Here is a 24,840-nt window from a genome sequence, read left to right as displayed (position 1 = left end):
TAGCTTTGCCTGTATATGGGTCATTTTCATATTATTCGATTAATAACGGTAAAGACACTTAATAGCTGCCACATCCTGGCACTTCAGATCACAGATCCCTCTGGTGCATTGCAACAATGTAACAAGGCGCCCTCCAGTGGCATTAACGGTAAAAACAGCAACTCTGAAGACACTAAGATGCAATCGCTGAACTGTCATTTTGGCCTGCAATTTTTAGGACGCAGACTGTTTGAAGACAAACGGCCTCAATGTTAAGTGTAGGCTTGGATGAACACGTGCAGAAGCATTAATAACAACACTGTATGTGTGTTCACACATCCATGAAGTGTTTTGAAAAGACATTTTCGGATAAAGTGGGTTTGATCATCTCCCTCTCTCTCTCTATCTATCGATCATGAATGAAAAATGTATCTCACAAAGCATTGTGGGTATGTCCTGAAAATGCCTCACTTTTTTTCCTACAAAAAAATAAAAAATAATCAATCATTTGCTGTAATTTCAATGCTATTCTGTCGTTAGGATTGAAGCAAGTGATGTTATTTTCCACTCAGTGTCATAGTTTCTGAAGTTGACTCATTTAAATATTATTTAGTCTTGGAGCTTTCACAGGAACATACAAAATGATGTCATCATCTCAAACATGCATGTCAACCAGGTTGTGAATTGCATGACTTGTGTTCAGATAAAGCACATAACTTTATACTTCCTATCGCATGTTGCGTACATTTGCATTAACCTGCGTGCGCTGAAAGCCTCCCGCAGGTCTACAGATATCCGTTCGTGTAAGCATGCACATAAAAACCTGGTACACATCGAAAATGGTATTGGGGGTCGCAAGCGTGATGAGCGCTGTTGTGCCCACATGGTCAGTGGGTCGCCTGTTTGGCTGAACAGACGGAAACACACGAACACACACACACATACACACAGGTCCCCCTGGAGCAGCGTACATATAGGGGACATGTTGGCACTGATTAGGGCAGACAGTTCGCCCCCTACAAATAGACAGGGCCAGACAGGATGGCGTGGTGCCAGCAGTGGCTACAAGCAGTCTGCGCGCGTGCGTGTGTGTGTGCGCGCGCCTGTGTGTGTCAACTCTGGCCCCTTCAAGAGTCCTACCGGGAGTCAGGCTTGATGGTATAAACAAACAAGGAGGAATACACACATAGTCAACAAACGTGAAGACAGTGATGACAACAAAGATCATATTCATGTTTGCGCCCATCTTTCAATAAAGGGAGCATTATGGAGCCGAGTCATGAGACCCTCTCTCGGCTTGACGTTGTGCCATTGAGTAAAGTCGTTTGTGTGCCTGAGTGTGTGCGCTCGGCTCCCAGATCGCACACTTTTGAAGGCGTAAATGAGATTCAAGCAGCAGTCAGGGAGCCACTTCGAAACACCACAGAACGAAAGCGCAAACGAGGTAGAAGACTGACATTTTGTCTTTTTCAAGCTCTTTTCACTCCCGTGCATACCTCCAACTGAACACACACGCGCGCGCACACACACACACATACACACGCCATGCCATATATGCGCCTCACAGACCCCCAGTTGTTCATTGCACTTGCTAGTTATGCAAATGCATCTCCTCACTTAGATTGTCAAGGCGTGCAACGGGATTAGCATAAAGTTGATTTCAAAGCGCAGTCGCACGCTCGCACAGACACACACGCACACACACACTAATGGGCAACACACATGCATCTGGTCGACTCAAAATAATCATTCCCCTGACAGTACGTATCATAAATGACGTACGGGAGGCATACGAATAAGCAATGCTATTCTTATATATTGAACATCAACCAAAACAGCATGAGATCAATCTTATATAGTAGTTTGCATTTTTCCATCACACGAGCTCGGTCGGGTGAGAGAGGTCGTGTTGGAGGGTTATCGAAGGCTTAGTAAAGCGCTTACGAAATGTTGCATGAGTCTTACGTGTTTGTCCGTCAGTCAGATAGAAAAACAAAAACGTAAACGTAGACTTGACTGTTATTAAATCAATTCCCCTCCTTGCATCGTTTGATCCAATGCTGCTTCGAAATACTGTATGCTGTGTACAAAGACAGTGAAGTATTAACCTTGGTGATGATTCGAAATTTGGCGTAACCGCTCTTTGGCTGTGTTCACACTTCACAGGTTTGGTTGAGGTAAAATGGAGGATGACGGAACATTATATTGTAGCTACGATATTGTCATTCATTTGCTCCAGTGTTGACGTTATCATGGCAAACCCGGAGCACATCGAAACGTCAAATTTGTGCCTCGGCTTAATAAAGGTTGGGAAACAGTGCACTAAGTGATGCAGGCCAAACGGGTAAAACCTGATTTAGCTTTTGTGTATTTGCAAAACAATACAGCAGCTTTGTACTACTACACATGCGAAAGGTCAAATATTTTGAGACCTTTTACAATAGAAACATAAAAAAAAAAACACACATATTGTAGCAAACTGAATCAAGCTCGACTGTAATTCCAAATTTGTAAAACGAACTAAAATGAACTTTCTTGCAATGAGCGTCAGTACCATTGTTGACACATTTAAAAATATTATTTTAGCACTGTTAAGCAGTGGTGTAGTCAGTAAAGATGGAGCAGTACTATCTTAGTTGTGTATCTTATCTTCAAAGGCAGAACATATGATACAGCTCAATTGGGCTAGTGGACCTAATGAAGTGGCCAATGAAAGTACAGACACACTGCCCCACGTGTTATTATGTAAGGTTCTTTACGAGGTCAAATGGAAAAATATAATGCCGAAAATATTGGGGAGACAAACACACGCACGCGCACACTGCCATCAACATAAATGACACCTTGTTAAACTACAGAAACAATCAATAAAAGCCCCACCCAGTTTGTTAAAATGCCAGTACCTTTATTAAGGCAATACAGCCTTGCATACTGATTCTTCATGTGCAACGTTCGCTTGACTTTGGAAGGACCAAGAGGAGTAGAACAGAAAGCTTTCTTTCTGAATGGCAACTGAAAACGACTCAAAACGTCAATCAATAAAACATGGAGACGGAAGAGCCAGATGGATGAAAACACATTTGAAGGAGAGGAAGGGAGAGGAAGATGAGAAGGAGAAACAAGATTGTTTACTTCAGTTCCTCTTTTCTTTAATTTGAAAAAAAAAAACATAATTCTGCGCCACCATATGTTAACCTTTAGGGGAATACACCATATGCTTGGAAATTCAATTCAGTTCAAAAGCAGCTTTGCAACTGGTTCTGCAGAGCAGTGAAACGTTTTATCATTTGCATCTACACGTCTGTCAAGGTGAATATTCTAACTGATATATAAGTCCGCTACGTACTTTGAAAATTAATTAAAGTATGTTTTTTAGTGGATGTAAATTTCTAATGATGGTATTTAATAACACCAGCAGAAGTCTAGGATAATAGTTTGTTCAACCTTTCTTCAAGTAACTGTAAAAATGGGATTTGGTGACACAAAATGTTTGCAATATCTCAACATTATTATTGAGTACATATGACAATTTGACATTTTGGCACATATTTTAGCAAAAATCCTTGCAGTTGCCACACCTGATTTGCTTCCGCGGGCCACAGAAAATCATGTGGCGGGCCAGATCTGGCCCCTGGGCCTTGAGTTTGACACCTGTGAGTTCCACAATTCGTGGCGCGGGCTGCCGTATTCAGGACGGTCGAGAAGTTGGAAATAATATCTCCCTTGAAGTTGGGGACCTCAAAACATCTGACAACGGTGCAGCAGGTATTAAAGATCTGCGATAAACAAATACAGGTGTACAGTAAATATTGTCAGTTTGTAAAATATTTTACTGTGTGTTGGTACCATTAATATTTCAAGCGACCATTATTTTTTGGAAAGTGGCCATCAATTGAAAGTTTCCAGTGGCGAATGCTAACGAATATTGAAAACAATTCCAGTGTTTTTGCCAAATAATTCACAACAAGACACCAAAAAAACAAAACTTCTGTCAATACCAAAAACAGTTGAGAGTCATCTTTGACTTTCCTCTACGTCCTTCAGCGCCAAGCAAAACATTCCATATTGAAAAACACTGTATAGAGGCAGAAAACATTTTTAAAAAGACACTGTCAAATTTATTATGCGCCTCCCCCAGAAAAAATAAAATGCCAGACTTTTCAAAGCTTTTTCCACGTTTATGGAAATGCCGCAAATCGCAGGGAAGACGTACACTTTGAAAGACGTGAATTTCATCAGGAGGTTTTTCAAATCAACTCCAGTGAGTGTGAGTGGGGGGGGGGGGTGCCCCAGAGGCCTCGCCTTCATCCAGGATGGAGGTATATATGCACACAGTAGGCATTTTGATCCTCTCTCTCTCTCTCACACACACAAACACACACACGCACACATGCACGGCGTAATAAGGTTGCTTCTTTGCACAGATGTGATAGGGGATCATGAGCATGTGGTGAAAGAGCCCCATGTCCCCAAGAAACACACACACACACGCGCGCAGTCTTGGCCCTGCCTGTCTGCCACGGGTGTCAGTACATGTAAAAGGTCTCAACATAAATGGGATTAATGCAGTCTCTTTCCCATCGGCAGTCATTAAGTATTCTGTTTAAAGCGCAAACACACTCAAAATAAATGTACTTCCACCCTCCCCTGCTGCAGTAAATTATTCAAAGAAAAAAAAACATTTAAAGGAAAGGGAAGAGGAGAGAAAGTGAGACGGGGGACTCTGCATGAGGGGAGATCCAAAGGAGAGACAGATAAATAAGAAGGCAATGGGGAAGAAGGGGAGCATGGAGGAGTTGTTTCAGGGCTGAGAATCCTAAAAAGCAAGCGCAGTTGTCACTTTGGAGGGTTTTATGCTTTTTGCCTCAAGTCTACCTACAAACAAAAAAACATCTTCCTCATTGTCTTCCTTACCACCTTTGTGCTTCAATATTCCAAATCCCTGCTTGTTTTATGTCTGTTTACTTTCCACTGAAAGCAATTAGGCAGAGTTGTTTTTTCTTCTTCTTTTATATTCTTAAAGATTTCTAATCTTGGTTCATACAATGGCTGTGTGACTGTAGTCAAATATTTCTGCAGCTCAAGTCTTAATTCCCATCAAAATAAGAAATAGTGCATTTTAAAACGTTGGCAAAGCATAATGACCTTGACTGTCCGACATAATTGGCACATTCTCACAAGAAAAAGGAATGAATAAAAGTTTGATTTTATGGTCCTGTTATTTTGTCACCTTAAAAACAAGCCATGAGATTTCTTCCCGTCTGACAAAGATGTAGCATCTGTTGTAGCGCCATCACTTTTCATGCTGAAAACTGTCCTTCAGGTGTGACATGTTGCACAAAGAAGTAATTCATATTGTATACCAGTTGAAAGCTTCCATTTAAAGTAAGGCTGGAAGATGTTTTGGGTAGAAACGAAAATACAAATCACGTCAAAGCAGATCACTTGGAACTCGTATGAAGCGCAGCATTTACCGACAAGCTGCTCTTGAAACTAGAGAATGTGACAACAATAAAACAACAAAACCCTCAACTAAATATCCTTGCCTTAAACAATAATAATAATAATAATAAGTAGTAAAGAATGCTACACAGTCAAAAGGATTGAGTTTGTATCCTGGAGGAGTGCACGTTTTCTCCCCAAAACGTGCATGTTAGCTGAACTGAAGGCTTTAAATTGTCCATAGGTGTGAATGTGAGTGTATTTGTGCCATGTAATTGACTGGACGTACTCTTGCCTCGTGCCCGAAATCAGTTGGGAAAAGCCCCATTGCCCCCACGACGCTTACCAGGAGGAGCTGTGATGCGGTGCTAGGATGAAAACGAAACGAGATGCCGACATTATTTGTCGACAAGAAACGTAGATTTTCAAATCCTCTTTTACGGCATTGCTTTTTTTTTTTTTAAATGAATGACTCGGGGACCTTGATATACCCTATGATTGGTCAGCAGTCAATCACAGGGCACACCGACGGACAATTAGGTTGACAATAAACCTAAGATGGATGTTTTTGTAATGTGGAAGGAAAGTGGAGTAACAGGAGAAATAAAGCACGTAAAACCCGTCAAATTCTAAAAGCAAACGACCAAACTGCAGACGCAAAGGATCCAAGCTGAGATTCAAATCCAGAACTTTTCAATGTGAGGCAGACGTACGAGCCACATGCACCACCGAGCTGCCCGTGAGGAAAACTGATTGATTTTATTGTTATAAATAACAGCCACTGATGAAATATATCTTTTTAAAATGACATTTTTTGAATTCTTATCTTTTGTACATGTCTGGATTTTTTTTCTCGTCTGCAATTCATCAAAGTGAATTAACGAGTAGATACCGTGATTAACTTCACTTGCAATATGCAGCCCCACGGACTTGAAACACAGCAACGTAGATATATATTTTTTCCAATTAGCTGGGACTTTGCTGTGTTTAATTGCATTTCTTTTGGCTCAAAAGCAAGATAGAATGTGACTTCTAAGTGTCGGTATATATTCCACTTATCTGTTCAACGGTGATTTGAGAAGCTTCAAGATGAAACAGCAAAAGTGTTGAGCAATTTTCTTGCCAGTAGAAGATTTCATTTCAATTCCAAGCGTGTACATCAAGTTAAGAAATGCTTAAGTTCCACCACTAGAGGTGTTGTTTTTTTTACGGTGGACCCTTGGTCATCATTATCCAGCATTTTTCCTCTCTGTCATCACTAGCGCAGTATCTGCCGTGGCATGCTGAAGAATTTTAACAAAACAACACAATGAAGTCAACGAAAAAGCAAAACACACTTGTTTGCCAACCCCTGTATCGGGAAGTGAGTAAGGAGGAAGTCGTCCGCGAAACGTCTTGGCCAACAAGAAGGAAAAATGAATACAGGCTGAGACATCAATCAATACTTTGTATATACAACCTTTCATACTTAACAAAAAATAAACAAGACAAACAAATGCCTCCTATCTGCGCACAATCTGGGACCCATCTATTTCCCGGACGAGACGGCGACCCCTCGCCCGATGCTTGAAAGCAGCTACAGTCTTAAAAGAGAAAAAAAGGCTCGATTAAAAGGCTGATGAGACACTGATGACTTTTCTTATTGATGCGCATTCATTTGACGATGAGGTTTGGAGCGCACCTCCCTCACCGGGACTCCAACAACTTGCGTGTTGCTGTGTGCACGCTTGTCACATTTGGTTTGGTTGAAACAAACTTGAATGCAATTGCTGTGGCAGTGCAGTGTACACACAATCATTCCAAGTCTGGTGTGCATGCAAAACAAGTGGAGCAAGACCGCTTGGAGTGGTTTTCTCAGTCTGCCGGCAAGTGAACAAAGACAGTGACCAAATTTAAAAGCACAGCAAAAGCATAGGGGGGGGGGGGGGGGGGGGGGGACATATTTCACGGTAAAAATCGACAAATACGCATTGTGTTGTGTGAAATATATAAGAATGACTATATTCACTTCAGCAGACATCATTCATTTATCTTACGACATTGTCCTGCAAAATCAAATATCTTGCAAATGATTTGATTTTGAAACAATGCCTCCAAAGTGTGCCTGTAACTGCACATGCGGCGAAGACCATCCTAACTTCTTCCGCTAACAACCCAGGCTAAACTAAAAAGCACCTCCTGGGCAAACAAAGCTTGTCAACCAGTTGAGATGCATCGCTTCAACACCAATGTGCTCCGATGCGGTTAGACATGGCTCGGGCGCCCTGCCGTGGCATCTTCATCTTCTTCAGGCCGTTTTCAGAAAGCGCACAGACAACACAAATAGCATTTTCTAGCACATGGAAAAAACCTAACAAAACATGAAATCGTTAATAGTGAACCATGAATATTCAGGGGGTTATTGTATCTGCTTTATTTTTTCGCCTTTTGTCTGAGCCACCATTTAATTTGTTTCTCCCCCCCCCCCCCCCCCCCCCCCCCCCCCCCCCCCCTTTTTGGTCAGGACGAGGTGAGGTGACTATGTCACATGTTGTTTTGAAAAGTGTCTCCTCTCCTCTCCTCTCAAAACCATTGCAAGAGTCTAAAAGTAGCTATGCAGTTTCAAAAGAGACCCCTGCATTGAAATACAGAAGCCACAGAAGTCTATGACAAGCAAGGTCTCCAGCCACGAGCTTTGATGAAATACGCTTCAAGGGATGAAGGCCGGCTATAACATCCATACCCCCATTTCGTCTTCTCTTTGACTTTCTCTTCACTCATAAGTAATGGTACACCCGGAGACTCATCAATAACCTACAGCGCTCCTCTGTGAGAACGCATCAGGATCATAAATGTTATCGTTACCCCCCGATGTATAGACTAGGGGACTGCCAGACTGTATCATATATCAGTCATATCTTTGTGCAGCGATGCGTGATAATGTTTGTGGATGAATGAAGTTGTTCTCATGCATATTTCACATCCGATGCACTGTACGCGTGCGTTCCCGTCAGTAAGGCTGCTAAATCCTTTTCTTGATTGGCTAATCATGCAATCACTTCTTGACCGCATATAGCGTCACATCTTTGTGTAATGACACTCGCGCTCCTCAGAGGCTCGCACTGATTACGTTACAGGAAGCCGGCCGCACACCTAGCGACGGGTGACGAAGAGACAGAACTGGACCATCGCGAGAAGATCGCAGTTGGTCAAATACAGGTGTCTCCCAAAGTCGGCTACAACGATAAACTTCAGCTGCTCAGAAATCCTGACGAGGGCGAGTGATACCGAATTTACCGATACCGATATGAATGCTTTTCGTTGGACAGCAACAATTTGCATCTGTTCAGACACAATCTAAAAATACCAAAACATATCTGACATTTAGACAACGTTTTGAAAAGGCTACAAAAAAAATCGATTTGAATTTTCACCACGGTGGTAGATACAAATTACCCAGCAACAAACTATCAGCATTGACGCTGAGTTGATATGATATATATATATATACATATGACAGGTGTACTGGCTGGTCAAAAGTATATTAAAATATGTGCGTGTTTCCATGGTAACAAACCAGCGTACAGCTAGAATGGTTTGGGGGCTTGAATTGGAAGGTTATAACGACTACATATTTGCTGTTTGCAGTAATATCCTATTAATTGCAGACGTGCAATCATTTCGCACTCACAAAGAAGCAATTCAGGGCTTATTATTGCAGGTCCACTTCAGCAAGACGGTGGATGGCGCAACACTGGAATGTCCCCAATCACTTGCATAATTAAATTCCTCTTAACCTTTATTAGTAGCACATACAGCCGTATGACATTTTTATTTTATTATTTTTCTTAAATACACAACAAACAAAATGGGGTATTTGGTTTTTCAACATCTTTTGTCTTTGGAGCAGACACTCACAGGGTTCATGTTAGTTTTAATGTTGATCCAAAGGAGGACTTTGAACAATTAATTAACTAAGCACACTTGGGCTTTTAATGTATGTGGTCTCTGCGTCCTTATTACATGAGCAGGACCGGAGGGCATCGTGGGTCGCGATGAAAGCGCTTGATGTGCGCCACTTCAGAAGTTTACAAGGAAAAATGTCAATGTAAGCAACATATTGAAGGGGTCTTTGGTTAAATACAGTATTTGTCTTGAAGCTAATCAACTTTGCTAGGTTATCTTTAAAGTGTTCAGTTGCTTGCCTAAAATTGAGATTTTGTCTTTGTGAGGATCAGCGGCATAGGAAACGCGTGGATGGGTTTTCTTTTGATGTGACACCAAATATTTACAAAGATAAAATCTTCAGTCTTCAGTTTATGTAGTTAATTCTTCCACATCTAAATGGAAATTGAACAAAAGTACTTTTGAAGATGTTTTTTTTTTTTTTTCTCATTTTGTTTTTGGTTTTGTAAGATGAGCGCACACATATTTTCAGAAATCATCAAATGCGAACTATTACTCACATCACGTGGAAAAACACCTTGAAGCCACCACGCCACTATAGCCAATTTAATTTCCATACGCTTATGCTAATTACCCTGAAATAATCAAGCTAATTTAGAGAGATGCAAATGTGTTTGAGGTTGGGATCATTAGCAAAGAAGCTTGCTGCCCGTGCGTGTGCATGCGCGTGCGTGTGTGCGTGCGTTCGAGGGAGGCGCCAATGTGTGAGCAGAGCAAAGTGGACAACATTGATTTTGGCAGCTATGTAACTTCAGTGTGTGTGTGTGTGTGTGTGTGATATAAATGTATTTATTGCTGCTCCTTTCCCCCAATGCACCGTTTTAATAAATGACTGAAATGAAAATTAAATGTCTCATGATCCCTCTGAAGTTTAATTACAAAGCATGAGATTATGGATTTGATCCACATAAAAATAGTACGCAGCTTTAAACTGAGGGTAAACAATTATAAAGCCAGGAAATTAAAGCTATAGTGACAAAACCAACGTGTTTTCATAAGATTCAAGTATGAAAGTGGGCAAAAAGTCAAGCAATAGATTATGTTAAAACTTGAATAGCTTGCAGCATGCTTATGCAATCACCCGATAGTGACCCACTGCAAAAAAAACAAACAAACAAAAATCCTACCTCAAAATATTCTACACTGTAGAAATGTTGCTGAAAAATGTGCCATGCTTACAGAATGACTGATCCTGGAATCTTTTCAGGTCCACTTCCCGGATCTGGTGGGCCCCTGGCCCGCTTACCCACAATGCAAAGGGACTGACGTCGGGCAAAAAAGCGAAAGGGCACACTGGCCCGGCCGCCAGTCAATCACAGGGCACAGTCGAAATGTTTCAATGTTGAATTAAGACATACTCGCTTTTTTACTTAAATCGCACATAGTATGCAAGTTGCCACTTGCTTTGCGTGGATTTACTCTGGATTTTGGCCTGTTTCACTGCCGCTTCACCTTCCTCTCCCGCTTGGCGAGTGGACTAGGTGGCGAAGATCAAATCTGAGGCTGTTGCTGTCTGGATTGTGCACCGACCGACCGACTGGGACAAGATCTGAGGTGGACCGCTTCCCTAGAAGCGTTGCTCTGGACGATTCTACATCGAGCGACCGCGTCAGGTCCTGAGGAAGAACCATTTTCCCGTAGTACGCCGTACGCCTTTGGTCTTTTAACGAACATCGTACAGCAGCATAGTATGTGATAAATGTTGCCCGCTCGGAAGAGGGATCTCCCCCCCACCCCCATCTGTGGTCCCTTCTCAATGTTTCTTCTTTTCTGCCCAAATGAGGTTTGGAGTTTTTCCTTGCCCTGTTGGAGAGTTAAGATCAGCCGATGTTGGCAATCTTTGTCAACTGTGGGCCTGTCAAGCCCTTTGAGACGCTTATGTGATTAAGGACTAGACAAATAAACTTGACTTGACAGACACACATGCACTGGGACCTGAACCCAGGCTGCCTGCCACGGAGTCAGGTGAATGAACCACCATAACGTGCAAAGCTTTGATGAATAACCCAGAAATGTCAGAATTTCTACTAATAATAGTACACTCCTTTCGGTTTAAAAACATGCTCGAAATGAACCACTGGAAATACCTTTATCTTGCAACATCAAGGGACTGTCATTGAAAGACAAGCAAACACCAGCGATTGCAGTAGCATGTTCAAACATTCCGATGGAGACGGAGTGAGACACTCGAGCCAGCCCAGTGCGGTGTTGTACCTGCAAGCTCCCTGGAGGCCGGGCCTCGGTGCCATCGAAGGTTGTCGCAATTAAAAACATCCTCCTCCACTTGTCACAAACATGATGAATTTATAGCACCGAAGCAGGAATCCATGACTCTGGAGAACAACCACCGCAATATGTCACTTTTTGTTTCTTCTTCATATTCGATGCTTTGCTTCGACGTGTTAGCTGATGTATCGCTAAATGATCTTTTATCTCACCGTGGCGGCTTTTTTCCCCCCCTCCCCACCCTGAGAGGACTCACACATGGGTCGTACAGGAGAATCTTTTCAGATGGCGCCACACTGCAGAAGACATGCGCAATCTGACTGGCATTGCAGAGACCGCTACATGCGCGAATGAGCAGAAATGAAAGGGACGAGACATCGTCTCGCCGTGTGGGCGTTCGAGTGGAGGCGCGATGATTGAAGTAACAATCCCATCAACCCAATCGTCTCTATATTGAATCGCAGAAAAGTTATTTTACAATTATTATATAAAGTACCGTAGAATATTTGCTCATTTAGTATTTGAGTGGGGGGGGCTACCCTGCAGTCGTCTATTAGGGGTAAAACCTTTATTATTCTGGATGCCTTTATTTGCATAAATACATTTTGCAATTGCATCATATTAAATAATATTTCACATTTCCCCCCACTAATAAATAAGCCTATTTCATTACAATAATACTGTATATAATAAAATGTAAGTTTTAATAAGTGTAATATATCAAATCCATCCATTTTTCTATACGCCAACCTTTTTTCTGGCACGGACCGGTTCGCGCTCGGACCGGCAACCATTTTCTGACAGCGCAGCCAAAACAAGGAGCTCTCTTCTTGTCAACGCTAAAAGAAATCATTATTTTCTTCACTCCAATTCCTAATTCTTATCAGGTCCATTTTTTTAAATGTTTTGCTCCTACATGTTGCTTAGATGTTCACCATAAACTTTCGCTTTACAGATGCTATATGATATTTTTTGTGGTATCGGTCTTAGTGAATTAAATAACAAGCAGGAGGTCACTATTTGAGCAGTGTTAACAATCTACCATCAGCAAGCATGTCTCAGCAACTTTTTTTTGTGTTGTTTTTTGTCCTGCTTTAAGAACGACTTCAGTTGATACCCAAAACTGAGGCCCAATGATATATGGAATAGCTGCAGTTCATTGTCATAATGTAGTGTGGTAGATTAATACAGATAATAGAGTCTTGGTCATTGTTACGTTCTTAAAGAGCTTTAAAGCGTCTCATTCCAAATGAGAATGAGAAGAATGGATGAAATTGCCAAAGATAACACACCTCCTTCGCTCACCCCACTTTTCTTCCCCCCCGAATTGTTCACATGGATGGCATGTAGAAGAAGCAAAGAAGAAAAGAGCAAGGAGGAGCTTGTACAAGGGTGCAGGTCTCTCCAAAGATGCAGCGTTTTAAACACTCCTTTTGGGAATAACAACCTAAATTAAAATATGTATTACATAGCTGGCGAACATACCATACAAAAATCAAACATCTGGCTCTTCTCTCGGAGAAAACCTGCTTACAAATTGCAGCTGTCTTTTTTTCCAAATGTGTTGGATTCACACCAGAAATGTGCTCACAAGAGTTAAAATCACAGCACGCCACTAATCAAACATCTTATTTAGACAACTGTGTACAAAATCGCAAAGTGTTCGCTTTAAAGCAATTACTCTAGCTTGCAAACACATGTGACATCATCACACTATGGAAGCTTTCCCTAGCCGAGCAAACAACAATGCATTAGCCGCTTCCGCGTGTTGTCTTCAGGCGGCCTGCATGCAAAGTGCAACGAGGCACTCACATGTGCAGTGACCACATGCTTCTGCCTCTTGTGGAAACGTGCTAACAGGAGCTTAAAGAGGTGACCATTGTCAGCTGTGAGAGGAAATGTAATAAAATCCTGCTTAAACCCGTTGGGTTACTCGTTATGTCGCCAGTCGACCGGATTTTCTGATGACGGAAGTATCGACAGCCGTTGTCAGAAAAGTTCTGCCACGCTGCTTGGAACTTTTTCTGACCGCTTTCACCTTGTATTTGTTGCAGCCGGGATTGATTGTGTTTCAATGTAGTAAAGGTAACATCTTCAACAAAGTCAGAAATTTACAAGATATTTCGGATGGCCTTTGCACTAAAGATATTTCCTGGAAAGGTTTAATCATGAAAAATACCGTATTTTCACGACCTTCGGCCGCACCGTAATAAAAGGCGCAGTCTCAGTTACGGGGTCTATTTCTGTATTTAACACATACATAAGGCGCACCGTATTATTGGGCGCAGGCATGGTAAAATATACGCTAGCTTAAAACATACGGTAGCATGCGTGCACGCTAAAACAATGTTTTTAAAAAGGCAGCGGGAGCAAAACTGAGTTTGGTTGTACTTTATTGAAGTATTTAACAACTTGTTATTTTTGGATCCATCCTCATCCACAAATCCATCAAAGTCCTCATGTTCTGTATCCGAAATTAACAGCTGGGCAAGTTCTCCATCAAACACGCCAGGTGCCCTCTCGCCATTGTCGGAGTCAGTCTCGTTGCCGTGCGGCTCCTCAGAAATGATGCCGGCTTTTACGAAAGCTCGAACAACAGTGCAAGCAGACACGTTAGCCCAAGCATCCACAATCCATTCACAAATTGTGGCGTAACTCGCCCGCCGCTGCCTCCTAGTCTTAGTAAAGCTGTGTTCGCCATCTGTCATCCATCGCTCCCACGCCGCTCGCAACTTCACTTTGAACACCCTGTTTACACCGATGTCCAGCGGTTGGAGTTCCTTCGTCAAGCCTCCCGGAATGATGGCAAGCTCCGAGTTATTGCACTCATTCGAATTGTGATTGTAGAGACGCTTCTCCTGGCTGTTCTTTGCTCATTAATCCATTGCTCGTGTTGGTCTTCCAACTCGGGCCACCTCGCCTTGTTTCCGCGTTTTGTCTTTCTATTTTTTCCGCAGAAACTCAGCTTCGTCTTCTTGACTTGGCGAAGCTCATTTTCCCGCTTCCTTCACTTGCGAACCATGGATTCGTTGACCTTGAATTCTCTCGCGGCTGCTCGATTCCCATGTTCCTCTGCGTAACTGATAACTTGCAGTTTAAACTGTGCTTCGTAAGCGTGTCTCTTCGTAGAGTAGCTGTTCAGCCAGCCACCCCTAATTTTGTTCATACTAGGAAAAAATGGAAATAGGTCGCCAACCCGCGGCGAAAGCCACCTTCAAAATAAAAGCTTCCCAATAATACGGACGGTTAACGAATGCAACCAGCAAAGTAAATTTGAATCTTGAGATACATTCAAAAATGTAGTTTATTTGATATCTTAGGAAACTGGGAGCAAATTAGGGTTTAGCGTCTTGCCCAAGGACACTTTGACATGCGACAGTCGTAGCAGGCATTCGAACCTGTTCTATCTACTGAGCCAAAGCCACTCCAAGATAATCCCATTGGTATCGCAAGACAAGTCCAGACAGGTGTGACAGACCACCAAGGTCTCCACTAAAAGGGGTTTGATGAAGATCAAAATAAAAATCTGTGAAAACTGCAGATTTTGCTGTCATTACCCCTGACTGAAAAAATCTGTTAAAAAAAAATCTATGAGATACGTCCATATTATTGGGAGGCTTTTATTTGGAAGGTGGCTTTCGCCGCGAGTTGGCGACTTATTATCCTAATGCCTAGTATGAACAAAATTAGGGGCGGCTGGCTTGACTGCTACTTTACGAGTGGAGGCCGCAGTCATTTTCAGGGGTCCTTAGCCAAACCGATGCACATAGCAGAACTATATATCTACTGGGGGCGTGTCTTTAGCGTCCTCTGTCACGCGCACCCTTCCCCCTTTACGTCCGCATGTTGTCCTCAGTCACGTCCGCCTTTCCTCTCTATAAGCAGCGTGTCGGCAGGAAATGCTCCCAGTCAGTCAAGCAGAGCGCTCATTAAAGTCACACAACAACCTTTACAGATTTTGGAACTCGGTGCACACATAAGGCGCGCCGCATTATAAGGCGCCTCGTCCATTTTGGAGAAAATTTAAGACTTTTAAGTGCGCCTTATGGTCACGAAAATACGGTACTTATCCCAGTTCCCTTTGGGTGAGAGGCATGGTACACCCTGCATTGGTTGGCAATCAATCACAGACCACATCAGCGGCGGTGTCCAGCGCCGCGTGAGCGCACGGACGTGTAAACCGTGTCCACAGACTACTACCATGGGAAAGGTCCGCTCTCTGTCAAATAAGACGGATGAGCTATCGGCATTGATCGAGCTGCTGCGGGAGTAAAGAGAGAGCAGTCTCGTATATTTCACCGGTTGAACCTGGACACACCGCAGGACACCGCAGTGGAGAGTTTTACACTTGCCCGTGCAGAGAGCAGCAAGAAGAAAGGTGGGGGGCTGTGCGTGTTTTTTTTTTTAAAACAGGTGGTGTCACCCTGGACACGTCACCGTTGAAGAGAAGATGTGCAGCGAAGACATTGAGCTTCTAGCAGTCAACGCCCGGCCGTACTACATACTTGGGGAGTTTTCACGTCGGCATCGTGGCGGTGTACATTCCTCCGTCCGCTTACGCTGCTACTGCGTGTAAACAAATCCACACCACCTTGTCCAAGCTGGAGACAAGGCGCCAAGACTCTCACCAACTTACTACACGGTGTGTGGCTGACCACACAAGAGACACTAGAACACTGAACCTAACCAGATGCTCAAGCCGCCTCTTCTGGCACCTCTCGATGACTACAGCTCAGCCGCATCAAAACACAGAAAGCTCAACAGTGATTTGATAATTCCCCCTTCAGGTTGGAATAAGTCATTATTCCAAAAATCAGCATCTTGATGCAGCTCATTGCTAAACAATCAGAGCTTGTGAAGCCTCTTCCCTTGCTTGTTAACTGAGCAATGAGCTAATGGACCTCTAGTGTGGGTCTAATTTCAGAGCCTGCCTTTCTATCTGCATGATTGTTCAGCAGGCGATATTTAAACTTCTCGCGGGTTTATTACATTACCTTGCAGCATGCTATTTTGTTTGTTTATTTTTTTATTTGTTCGCTTCTTCTTGGTGAAACCGCTAACTAGTTAATCAATTTATGACAAACTAGTTAGAGTCCATTTTGCCGCTTCTGTGTTTGACCGATAATTAGAAATCCACACGACATTCACAATGTTAAATATTATCGTGTGTCAGTCTACTTATCAAATAGTTCACAACTGTGGAAAAACTGCTTTCAGTTGCTGTAATAATTACCATTTGCACTAAAGCCACCACTTTGCATTAAATATAATGGAGCATTAAAGCAACAAACGTTAACTGTAATCACTCTCTGAGGGATGGAAGATTCAATCTTGAGTTTATTAAATATTTAAATAAAAGTACAGTGAAAAAAAAACCCCGTTACCTGATTAGAATAACCACAAGCAATTGAGTTTGTAAAGCATTTCACAGGTGCTGACAAGAAAAGTCTGATACATGTTAGTCGTGCTTGGGCCAGCCAACAAATGTTTGACCACGGCAAGAGTGGAAAACTCTGAGCTTGACCACGAGCGAGTCAACCTCAGATTTGGTTCAATTTTACTAGGATTGAAACTAGAAGTAATATGTCCCCTGTTCAAGCTCGTCACCATTGCAAACACCTTTATTTCATAAATACAACTTTAAAGGCTTGAAACAAACTTATTTAATTACATTCTACTTCTTGAGGCGTAACTGATTTGTTCAAGGAGTTTGCCGTTTATTGTAACACGCGAGCGGAGGCCATCGCTAACAATCGAAGACCAATAAGAAACCGTTTGTTTTTCAGTCCAACCTCCATTTTGCTGCTTCAGAAAGTATTTCAGTCAATACCAAATTAGTTTAGCGAGTCGACCTACTTTATGCTTTGACTGCATATTTTCTTTTCATAAAAAAAAGGCAAAGAAAAAGCCAAAGTCACACAGTAAATACTCTGTCTCGTGTGACGTCAAGAATGACTGTTTTGAACTCTATATCGCCCCTTTGACACTGTATTTCAAGATGTACTTTATCGTGTGATTTATTTACAGTATATAGGTTAAATAAGGCCACAATAGAAAGCTTGACTTTTTGATAACGCATTTTTATGATACACTGGATTTTTAGGTTTGATGAACACACAGAAAATCACACACAATCAATTATACGACCCCTGTATTGTAAAGCACAACGTTTATCAACCTCCACAACAATGAAATCAAAGGGTTGGACGGCCTTGACATTTTGTGCAAGATAATACACAAATCCATAAACGAGGAGAGGTTGACGGCGGGAGGTGTCCTACTTTGTTGTTGTTAAGTCCGTTGTAAAAAGGAGCCATGCGGGGCTGGCAAATCTCGATCAAACCCGTTAAGAGTGGTTCGAATTGCATTCTCTAATATGTCATTAAACACGGAAGATAACGAGGGGAGGAAATAATTTGCGCGTTTCAATTCCATTTTCCTCTTTTGAATCATCTCAACACAGGGACCAATATGCAGCCTCGATTAAGAAGCTTTCAGGCCTTTGAGAGGTTGAATGGATACATGAAAATGTTTGGATGTTGCAGCAGGTAATTGAAGGCATATTGTCCTCAAGCCACCACAGAGCCAAGCCAGATGATAAATAACACAGACTCAGTCAATAATGGCTGTTCTCATCAAAAAAGCCTATTCTCTTGGGATTTGATTTTTCTCAGAGGCTCTTATCATCATCATGTTTTCATGTCAAAGGCGTACTTTTATCTGTTTGTTTTGCAGGGCGCTTAAAGTTATTTACAGGGCCGGGGGGCGTTTTAGGCAGGCGGGGGGCTGTGCTGCTTTTATGTGCAAGCAACAACACTTAACAAGAAATGACGCAAGAAAAGGTAGCAATGTGACATCTTGGCGATGCCGTCTCTCTTCCAGCGAAATTTTGGCACCGGCCTACTTATCTTTGATCACGAAAAAGCGGCTATTGATTCGCAGCCAAATGTTGACATAAAATGAGTCAAATGTGCTGATGACCTTTCTGAGTCCCCTCCAGCTGAAGGAGGGCGAAGGTACAAAAGCTGGCAGAGTATGCGCAGGAAATTATTCCTCCTTGACATTTGAGAAGAGTCGGCCTGCTGCTTTTTAACATTCTAGCCCAGGCACCAAAGAGAAAATGTCACCTTTTTTTATTTACTTATGGGGATTCACCAATTAAATGTGACTTTAAGACCATTGTATGATCGCTCCCTCACACTACTGTCATGGCTGCCCTTGAGCAAACACACGCACACACTTAAGCAATGGATCTTCATCCTATCGGTGACATTTTAAATAATGCTGATGCTTGACCCTGTTGAGGTAACCTTTCCCACACGGGCTTACTCAGAATTAATCAGCAGCGGCTCTTAAACTAACTGTCGGGAGCGAATGGAGCTCAAAGGTAGACCTTGAGAAGTTCTGAAGACTGCTCGCAAAGTGTCAAAGTGGTTTTGGGTTAGAATTTAGTTTTGCAGCTTTCCCTGTATCTTTCTGACATTACAATATGTACAAGTGTGCAGATATCCTGTTTTTTGTTTTGTTTTTTAACACCCTCAGTATTCACGACTGCAACAAGTAGCCACCAAACTTCCACAAAGTCAAAATGGAAGAAAACATGATGTCAGTCTCCCTTTACAGCTCTAAAAGCTTCCACGCTTTCTACTTGATGTTGGTGTGTGTCTGCGAAAATTGTTATCCAGAAAAAAAAAAAACCACTTGTTGTTGAGATGAGAGCGTGGCTCTGAATTACGTTTCTGGTTCATCCAGTAGTTGTTTGTCGGGGGTGAGTTTGGAGTTTCGGGTTCTTCGGTACCAAATTCCTCCAAGCATACTTTTCTCTAATCTGTCTGGCTCTGCACAGCAAGTGAGCGGCCTGTGACGGACAGCGTGTCGTCTGCCTTTAGCACCAAGTCAACTCCAGCTCCCTGCAGCCCTAACCAGGATAAGCGCCATAGGAAATGGATGGACAGATTACTATTGGTACTCACGCGTTGTGTAATGGTTCACTTGTCTGACTTCTGCGTAGAAAGCGTGGGTCCAGTTCGCACCCAGTTGTTGTTGTTGTAACTTTTGGCTTAGCTCATCAGGGAGCGCCACACAACACCAGCGATTTTTATGCCGGATGTGATGGTGTGAACGTGTGAGTGGTTGTCTGAAACGGACGATTGTTGCTGGCGGGTGATGATGCCTGTGGACATACTCAATCGCCAGAGGTTTTCACCAGTTCATCCTGCATTTAATCAGGGAACCCGCTAACATTCAGTGGATATCTGCATCCTCTTCCGCATATAGAGACGTCTCCATGCAAGACTATTGCGCCGCTTTTAAAGGGAACGAGAGAAGCCGCTTCGATTGGACAGGGTTGAAGTCGGCTGGGATGGTGCCCAAACCAGCGCGGACGTCCTATTTTAGATGCGCTGGGTCCACAAAATGACCAAAACCGGGTCTAGCCTGTCTCATCGTAGAGTTACAGTACGTCACGCACAGCGCTTGGTTTGCACTGGTCCCGAAAATAGAGGCCAACAACTTCAATCCCTCCATGCATTCTCTCTAAAGCTTATCCTCATTGGAAAAATGAAAAAAAATGTATGCAAGCCTGTTGAGAACACGCTAACTCCACACATGGAAAACTGGAGTCCAAATTCGAAGGCGGATGTCAGAACTGTGAGGCAGATGTGCCAACCACTTGGCTTCTGATTGGAATGGTCCATATAATTTGCCTGTAATATAAAAAAAAAAAATTATTAATGATATTGTTAAAAGTGCTTTCTAATAGAGACAACAAATCATGGGCATTATGTGTTGGCTAACGCGGCATTTGGACAACCTCCTACACAGTCGTCTCCTTGCCAAGTTCCCCGTTTCAGCACGTTATGGAGTCCTTGCTTGATGTAAACGTGTCGGATTTTAGGCAAGAAGCACAAGATGAAAAAGAAATGATGCAACTTGTCAAACTGGATAGGAAATGCCTCTGGAGCACAAGGGACCTTCATCTTGTTCCCCAGATTCCTTCACTCCTGACCCCCCCAATCTGCCCCCTGTCTGTAATTAGTGCTTTTTTTTTCTGGATCTCCAGCATGTTTTCATCAGTGTAGCGCCACGCACGGCCCGGCTGAGGCTCCTCTGTGGCTGTTAATAGTTCTCATGTCTCCCCTGGACTCTTCTTTAATTGCTCTGCTCTGCCTGCAGGGTCATTATTACTCTGATCAAGTGCAATACAGTTTTGTTTTGTTTTTTTCCCCTCATTGCTTCTCAGAATATCATTTTGAAGAAAACAGCTTTGAGGTCCCGCTTACAAATGTGATCATTTACCAAGAAATGTATGAGCCTTCTCTGCATTACCGAGACAATATCTGTCATATGCGCGGCTTTCAAGGCTTTGAAGACATTATTACTATTTTTTTTTTATTCATTGTATTGCTTTCATCATCAGCAAAATGACCAAGGTTTACGGCGAACAGGTCAGGCAGCATAATGAAGCTCATGAAAAACACTCACCACGTCCACTTGCTTCTAGACCAACATCACCTATTGATTTCCTCGTGAATAATTGTCATTTCGAATTCCTCCAAGGTTTCACATATTGACAACACGGTAGTTATGGCAAAAGTGTTCACTTAATAGCACTTCCATACAAATGTTTCTTGGCTGATGTACAGCGGGAGAAACAATCGGCCTAAAAGCTACTCTTCGATATTATTATGTTGTTGTTTTTGTCAAATGCAGTAATTATGGAAGAAACTGAGACATATTGTTGAAGAAGTGCCGAAACACCAGCAGACATATAATTACACATTTTGCAAAGAACCAGTGAGGTTTTGTATCCTTTGTTTCAGGTTACATTGCTGTATTGCGTACATTATACTTTTTCAATTCAAAGGAGGCAAGGAGGCCTTATTTTCACGACAGACACACAAATATATTCAAAACCCGATATACAGTGGGTCAGGAACGTATCCAGACCCCCTTCAATTTTGGACTCTTTGCTATATTGCAGCCATTTGCTAACATTATTTAAATTCATTTTTACCCCTCAATGTACACACAGCACCCCACCCACATTGACAAAAAAACTGAATTGTTGAAATTTTTGCAGATTTATTAAAAAATAAAAACTGAAATATCACACAGCCGTAAGTATTCAGACCCTTTGCTGTGACACTCGGGTGCTGTCCATTTCTTCTGATCATCCTTGAGATGGTTCAACACCTTCATTGGAGTCCAGCTGTGTTTGATTCTACTGATTGGACTTGATTGGAAAAGCCACACCCATGTCTATATAAGAAGACCTTACAGCTCACAGTGCATGTCAGAGCAAATGAGAATCATGAGGTCAGAGGAACTCAAGAGCAAGAGCTCAGAGACAGAATTTTGGCAAGGCACAAATCTGGCCAAGGTTACAAAACATTTTCTGCTGCACTTAAGGTTCCTAAGAGCACAGTGGCCTCCATAATCCTGAAATGGAAGACGTTTGGGACGACCAAAACCCTTCCGAGAGCTGGCCGTCCGGCCAAACTGAGCAATCGGGGGAGAAGAGCCTTGGTGAGAGAGGTAAAGAAGAGCCCAAAGATCACTGTGGCTGAGCTCCAGAGATGCAGTCGGGAGATGGGAGAAAGTTCTAGAAAGTCAACCATCACTGCAGCCCTCCACCAGTCGGGGCTTCATGGCAGAGTGGCCCCACGGAAGCCTCTCCTTAGTGCAAGACACATGAAGACACACAGAGTTTGCTAAAAAAAACACCTGAAGGACTCCAAGATGGTGAGAAATAAGATTCTCTGGGCTGATGTGATCAAGATAGAAATTGTTGGCCTTAATTCTAAGCGGTATTTGTGTAGAAAACCAGGCACTGCTCATCACCTGTCCAATACAGTCCCAACAGTGAAGCATGGTGGTGGCAGCATCATGCTGTGGGCGTGTTTTTCAGCTGCAGGGACAGGGAGACTGGTTGCAATCGAAGGAAAGATGAATGCGGTCAAGTACAGGGATATCCTGATATCCTTCTCCAGAGTGCTCAGAACCTCAGACTGGGCCAAAGGTTCACCATCCAACAAGACAATGACCCTAAGGACACAGCTAAAATACCGAAGGAGTGGCTTCAGAACAACTCCGTGACTGTTTTTGAACGGCCCAGCCACAGCCCTGACTTAAACCCAATTGCGCATCTCTGGAGAGACCTGAAAATGGCTGCCCACCAACGTTCACCATCCAACCTGACAGAACTGGAGAAGATCTGCAAGGAGGAATGGCAGAGGAGCCCCAAATCCAGGTGTGAAAAACTTGTTGCATCATTCCCAAAAAGACCCAAAGGCTGTATTAGCTCAAAAGGGGGCTTCTACTAAATACCGAGCAAAGGGTCTGAACACTTATGGCTGTGTGATATTTCAGTTTTTCTTTTTTAATACATCGGGACAAATTTCAACAATTCTGTTTTTTTCTGTCAATATGGGGTGCTGTGTACACATTCATGAGGGGAAAAAAAATTATGATTTTAAAAATAATTATTTAAGCAAATGGCTGCAATATAACATAAAGTGAACAATTTCAGGGGGTCTGAATACTTTCTGTACCCACTGTATGCATCCACTTCATTTGCCCTTCATGACACACAGGAATTAATACTTACCCTAAACACTAGGAGTCATCACCCACTTACATTATATCAACCTACCGTATTTTCACGACCATAAGGCACACTTAAAAGTCTTCCATTTTCTCCCGAATGGACGGGGCGCCTTATAATGCGGAGCGCCTTATGCGTGCACCGAGTTCCAAAATCTGTAAATGTTGTTGTGTGACTTCGATGAGCGCTCCGCTTGACTGACTGGGAGCATTTCCTGCCGACACGCTGCTTACATAGAGGAAGGCGGCTGTGACTGAGGACAGCATGAGGACGTTAAAGGGGGAAGGGGGCACGTGACAGAGGACGCTAAAGGCACGCCCCGAGTAGGTATAGAGTGCCGGTATGTGCATCGGTTTGGCTAAGGAGCCCCAAAAATGGCACCTACGAAGATACACGCTTACGAAGCACAGTTTAAACTGCAAGCTATCAGTTACGCGAAGGAACATGGGAATCGAGCAGCCGCGAGACAATTCAAGATCAACGAATCCATGGTTCGCAAGTGGAGGAAGCAGGAAAAAGCCGGCATCATTGCTGAACAGCCCGCCGGCAACGAGACTGACTCCGACGAGTACGAGAGGGAACCCGGCATGTTTGATGGAGAACTTGCCCAGCTGTTCATTTCGGATACAGAAGATGAGGACTTTGATGGATTTGTGGATGAGGATTGATCAAAAAAATAACGTGAGTACATTGTTACATACTTCAATAAAGCACACTCAGTTTTGCTCCCGCTGCCGTTTGAAAAACATGGGCTAGCATGCATGCTAGCCTATGTTTTAGCGTGCATGAATGCTACCGTATGTTTTAAGCTTGCGTATGTTTTACAATAAATACAGAAATAAACCCCGTAACTGAGACTGCGCCTTTTAATACGGTGCACTTTATGGTCCCGAAAGTACGGTAATTGGCTTGCTGATTGTGTGTGCATGTGTGTAAGTACGAGTTATTCTTCGGTTATTGTAAAAAATACATTCAGCTTCTTCCTTAAATCCTGCTACGAGTGAAATTATTCATCGATGGCGTCCCGCTGTGAGTGGGCGCTCGCCTCATTGGCCGCTAATAAACACAGCAAATAAATCATAGTAATTGGATTGCACAAGAAGCAAATTGAAATATGATACATAAACATATAATAAGCCGTTAGCTGCTTATGGTTACCAATTAATGGACATGGTGAAGATGTTGAAAACAGTGAAACGGTATTTAAACAGAAAAGCAAAGTTAAAAATCGCAAGACGAAGACGAAAAAGAAAGGAAAGAAAAAGCACAATACATCCAAAGAGTTACAATGATGACGTCATGTGTGAAAAAGTTGTTCACGCCGGCTGTTTGAACTCTAAAGTTTGCTGAGACATTAGAGACATTCTTTATCCAAAGCTTTGGGCCAAATTCCGAGGTGGACAACTTCTGGGGTGTTTGACTTTCGAGGTTCACATAGCAACTTCTGCACTTTTCAAATATGAAGCAACAACCTGTAGAGGGCTCAAAATAAAGGTCAATTCCTCTTAAGATATAAAACATTTGTGGACACCACCCAATCGAAGCTGTGACACCACTTAAAGGAAAGTCCAATTTTCTTTGAGTAATTGAATTGTGTTTTCTGCAAGAATGTGCAACATAAATAAAAACATTAATATTTTTAG

General features: G+C 42.7%; 1 long non-coding RNA gene across 1 annotated transcript in view; it reads right to left on the bottom strand.

Moving 5' to 3' along the window:
- LOC133479019 (uncharacterized) overlaps nt 1–11,759 on the bottom strand; it is a 28,761-nt gene extending 17,002 nt beyond the window's left edge. Inside the window, exon 1 of the long non-coding RNA XR_009788805.1 lies at nt 11,581–11,759. This is a non-coding gene — a long non-coding RNA (uncharacterized LOC133479019). The remainder of the gene's footprint in view (nt 1–11,580) is intronic.
- Nucleotides 11,760–24,840: the final 13,081 nt, after the last annotated feature.

Source organism: Phyllopteryx taeniolatus, chromosome 6 (genome assembly GCF_024500385.1).
Source record: "Phyllopteryx taeniolatus isolate TA_2022b chromosome 6, UOR_Ptae_1.2, whole genome shotgun sequence".
Taxonomy (NCBI): domain Eukaryota; kingdom Metazoa; phylum Chordata; class Actinopteri; order Syngnathiformes; family Syngnathidae; genus Phyllopteryx; species Phyllopteryx taeniolatus.
The sequence above is the reverse complement of the archived record's forward strand: the minus strand, read 5'-3'. Positions and strand labels throughout refer to the sequence as shown.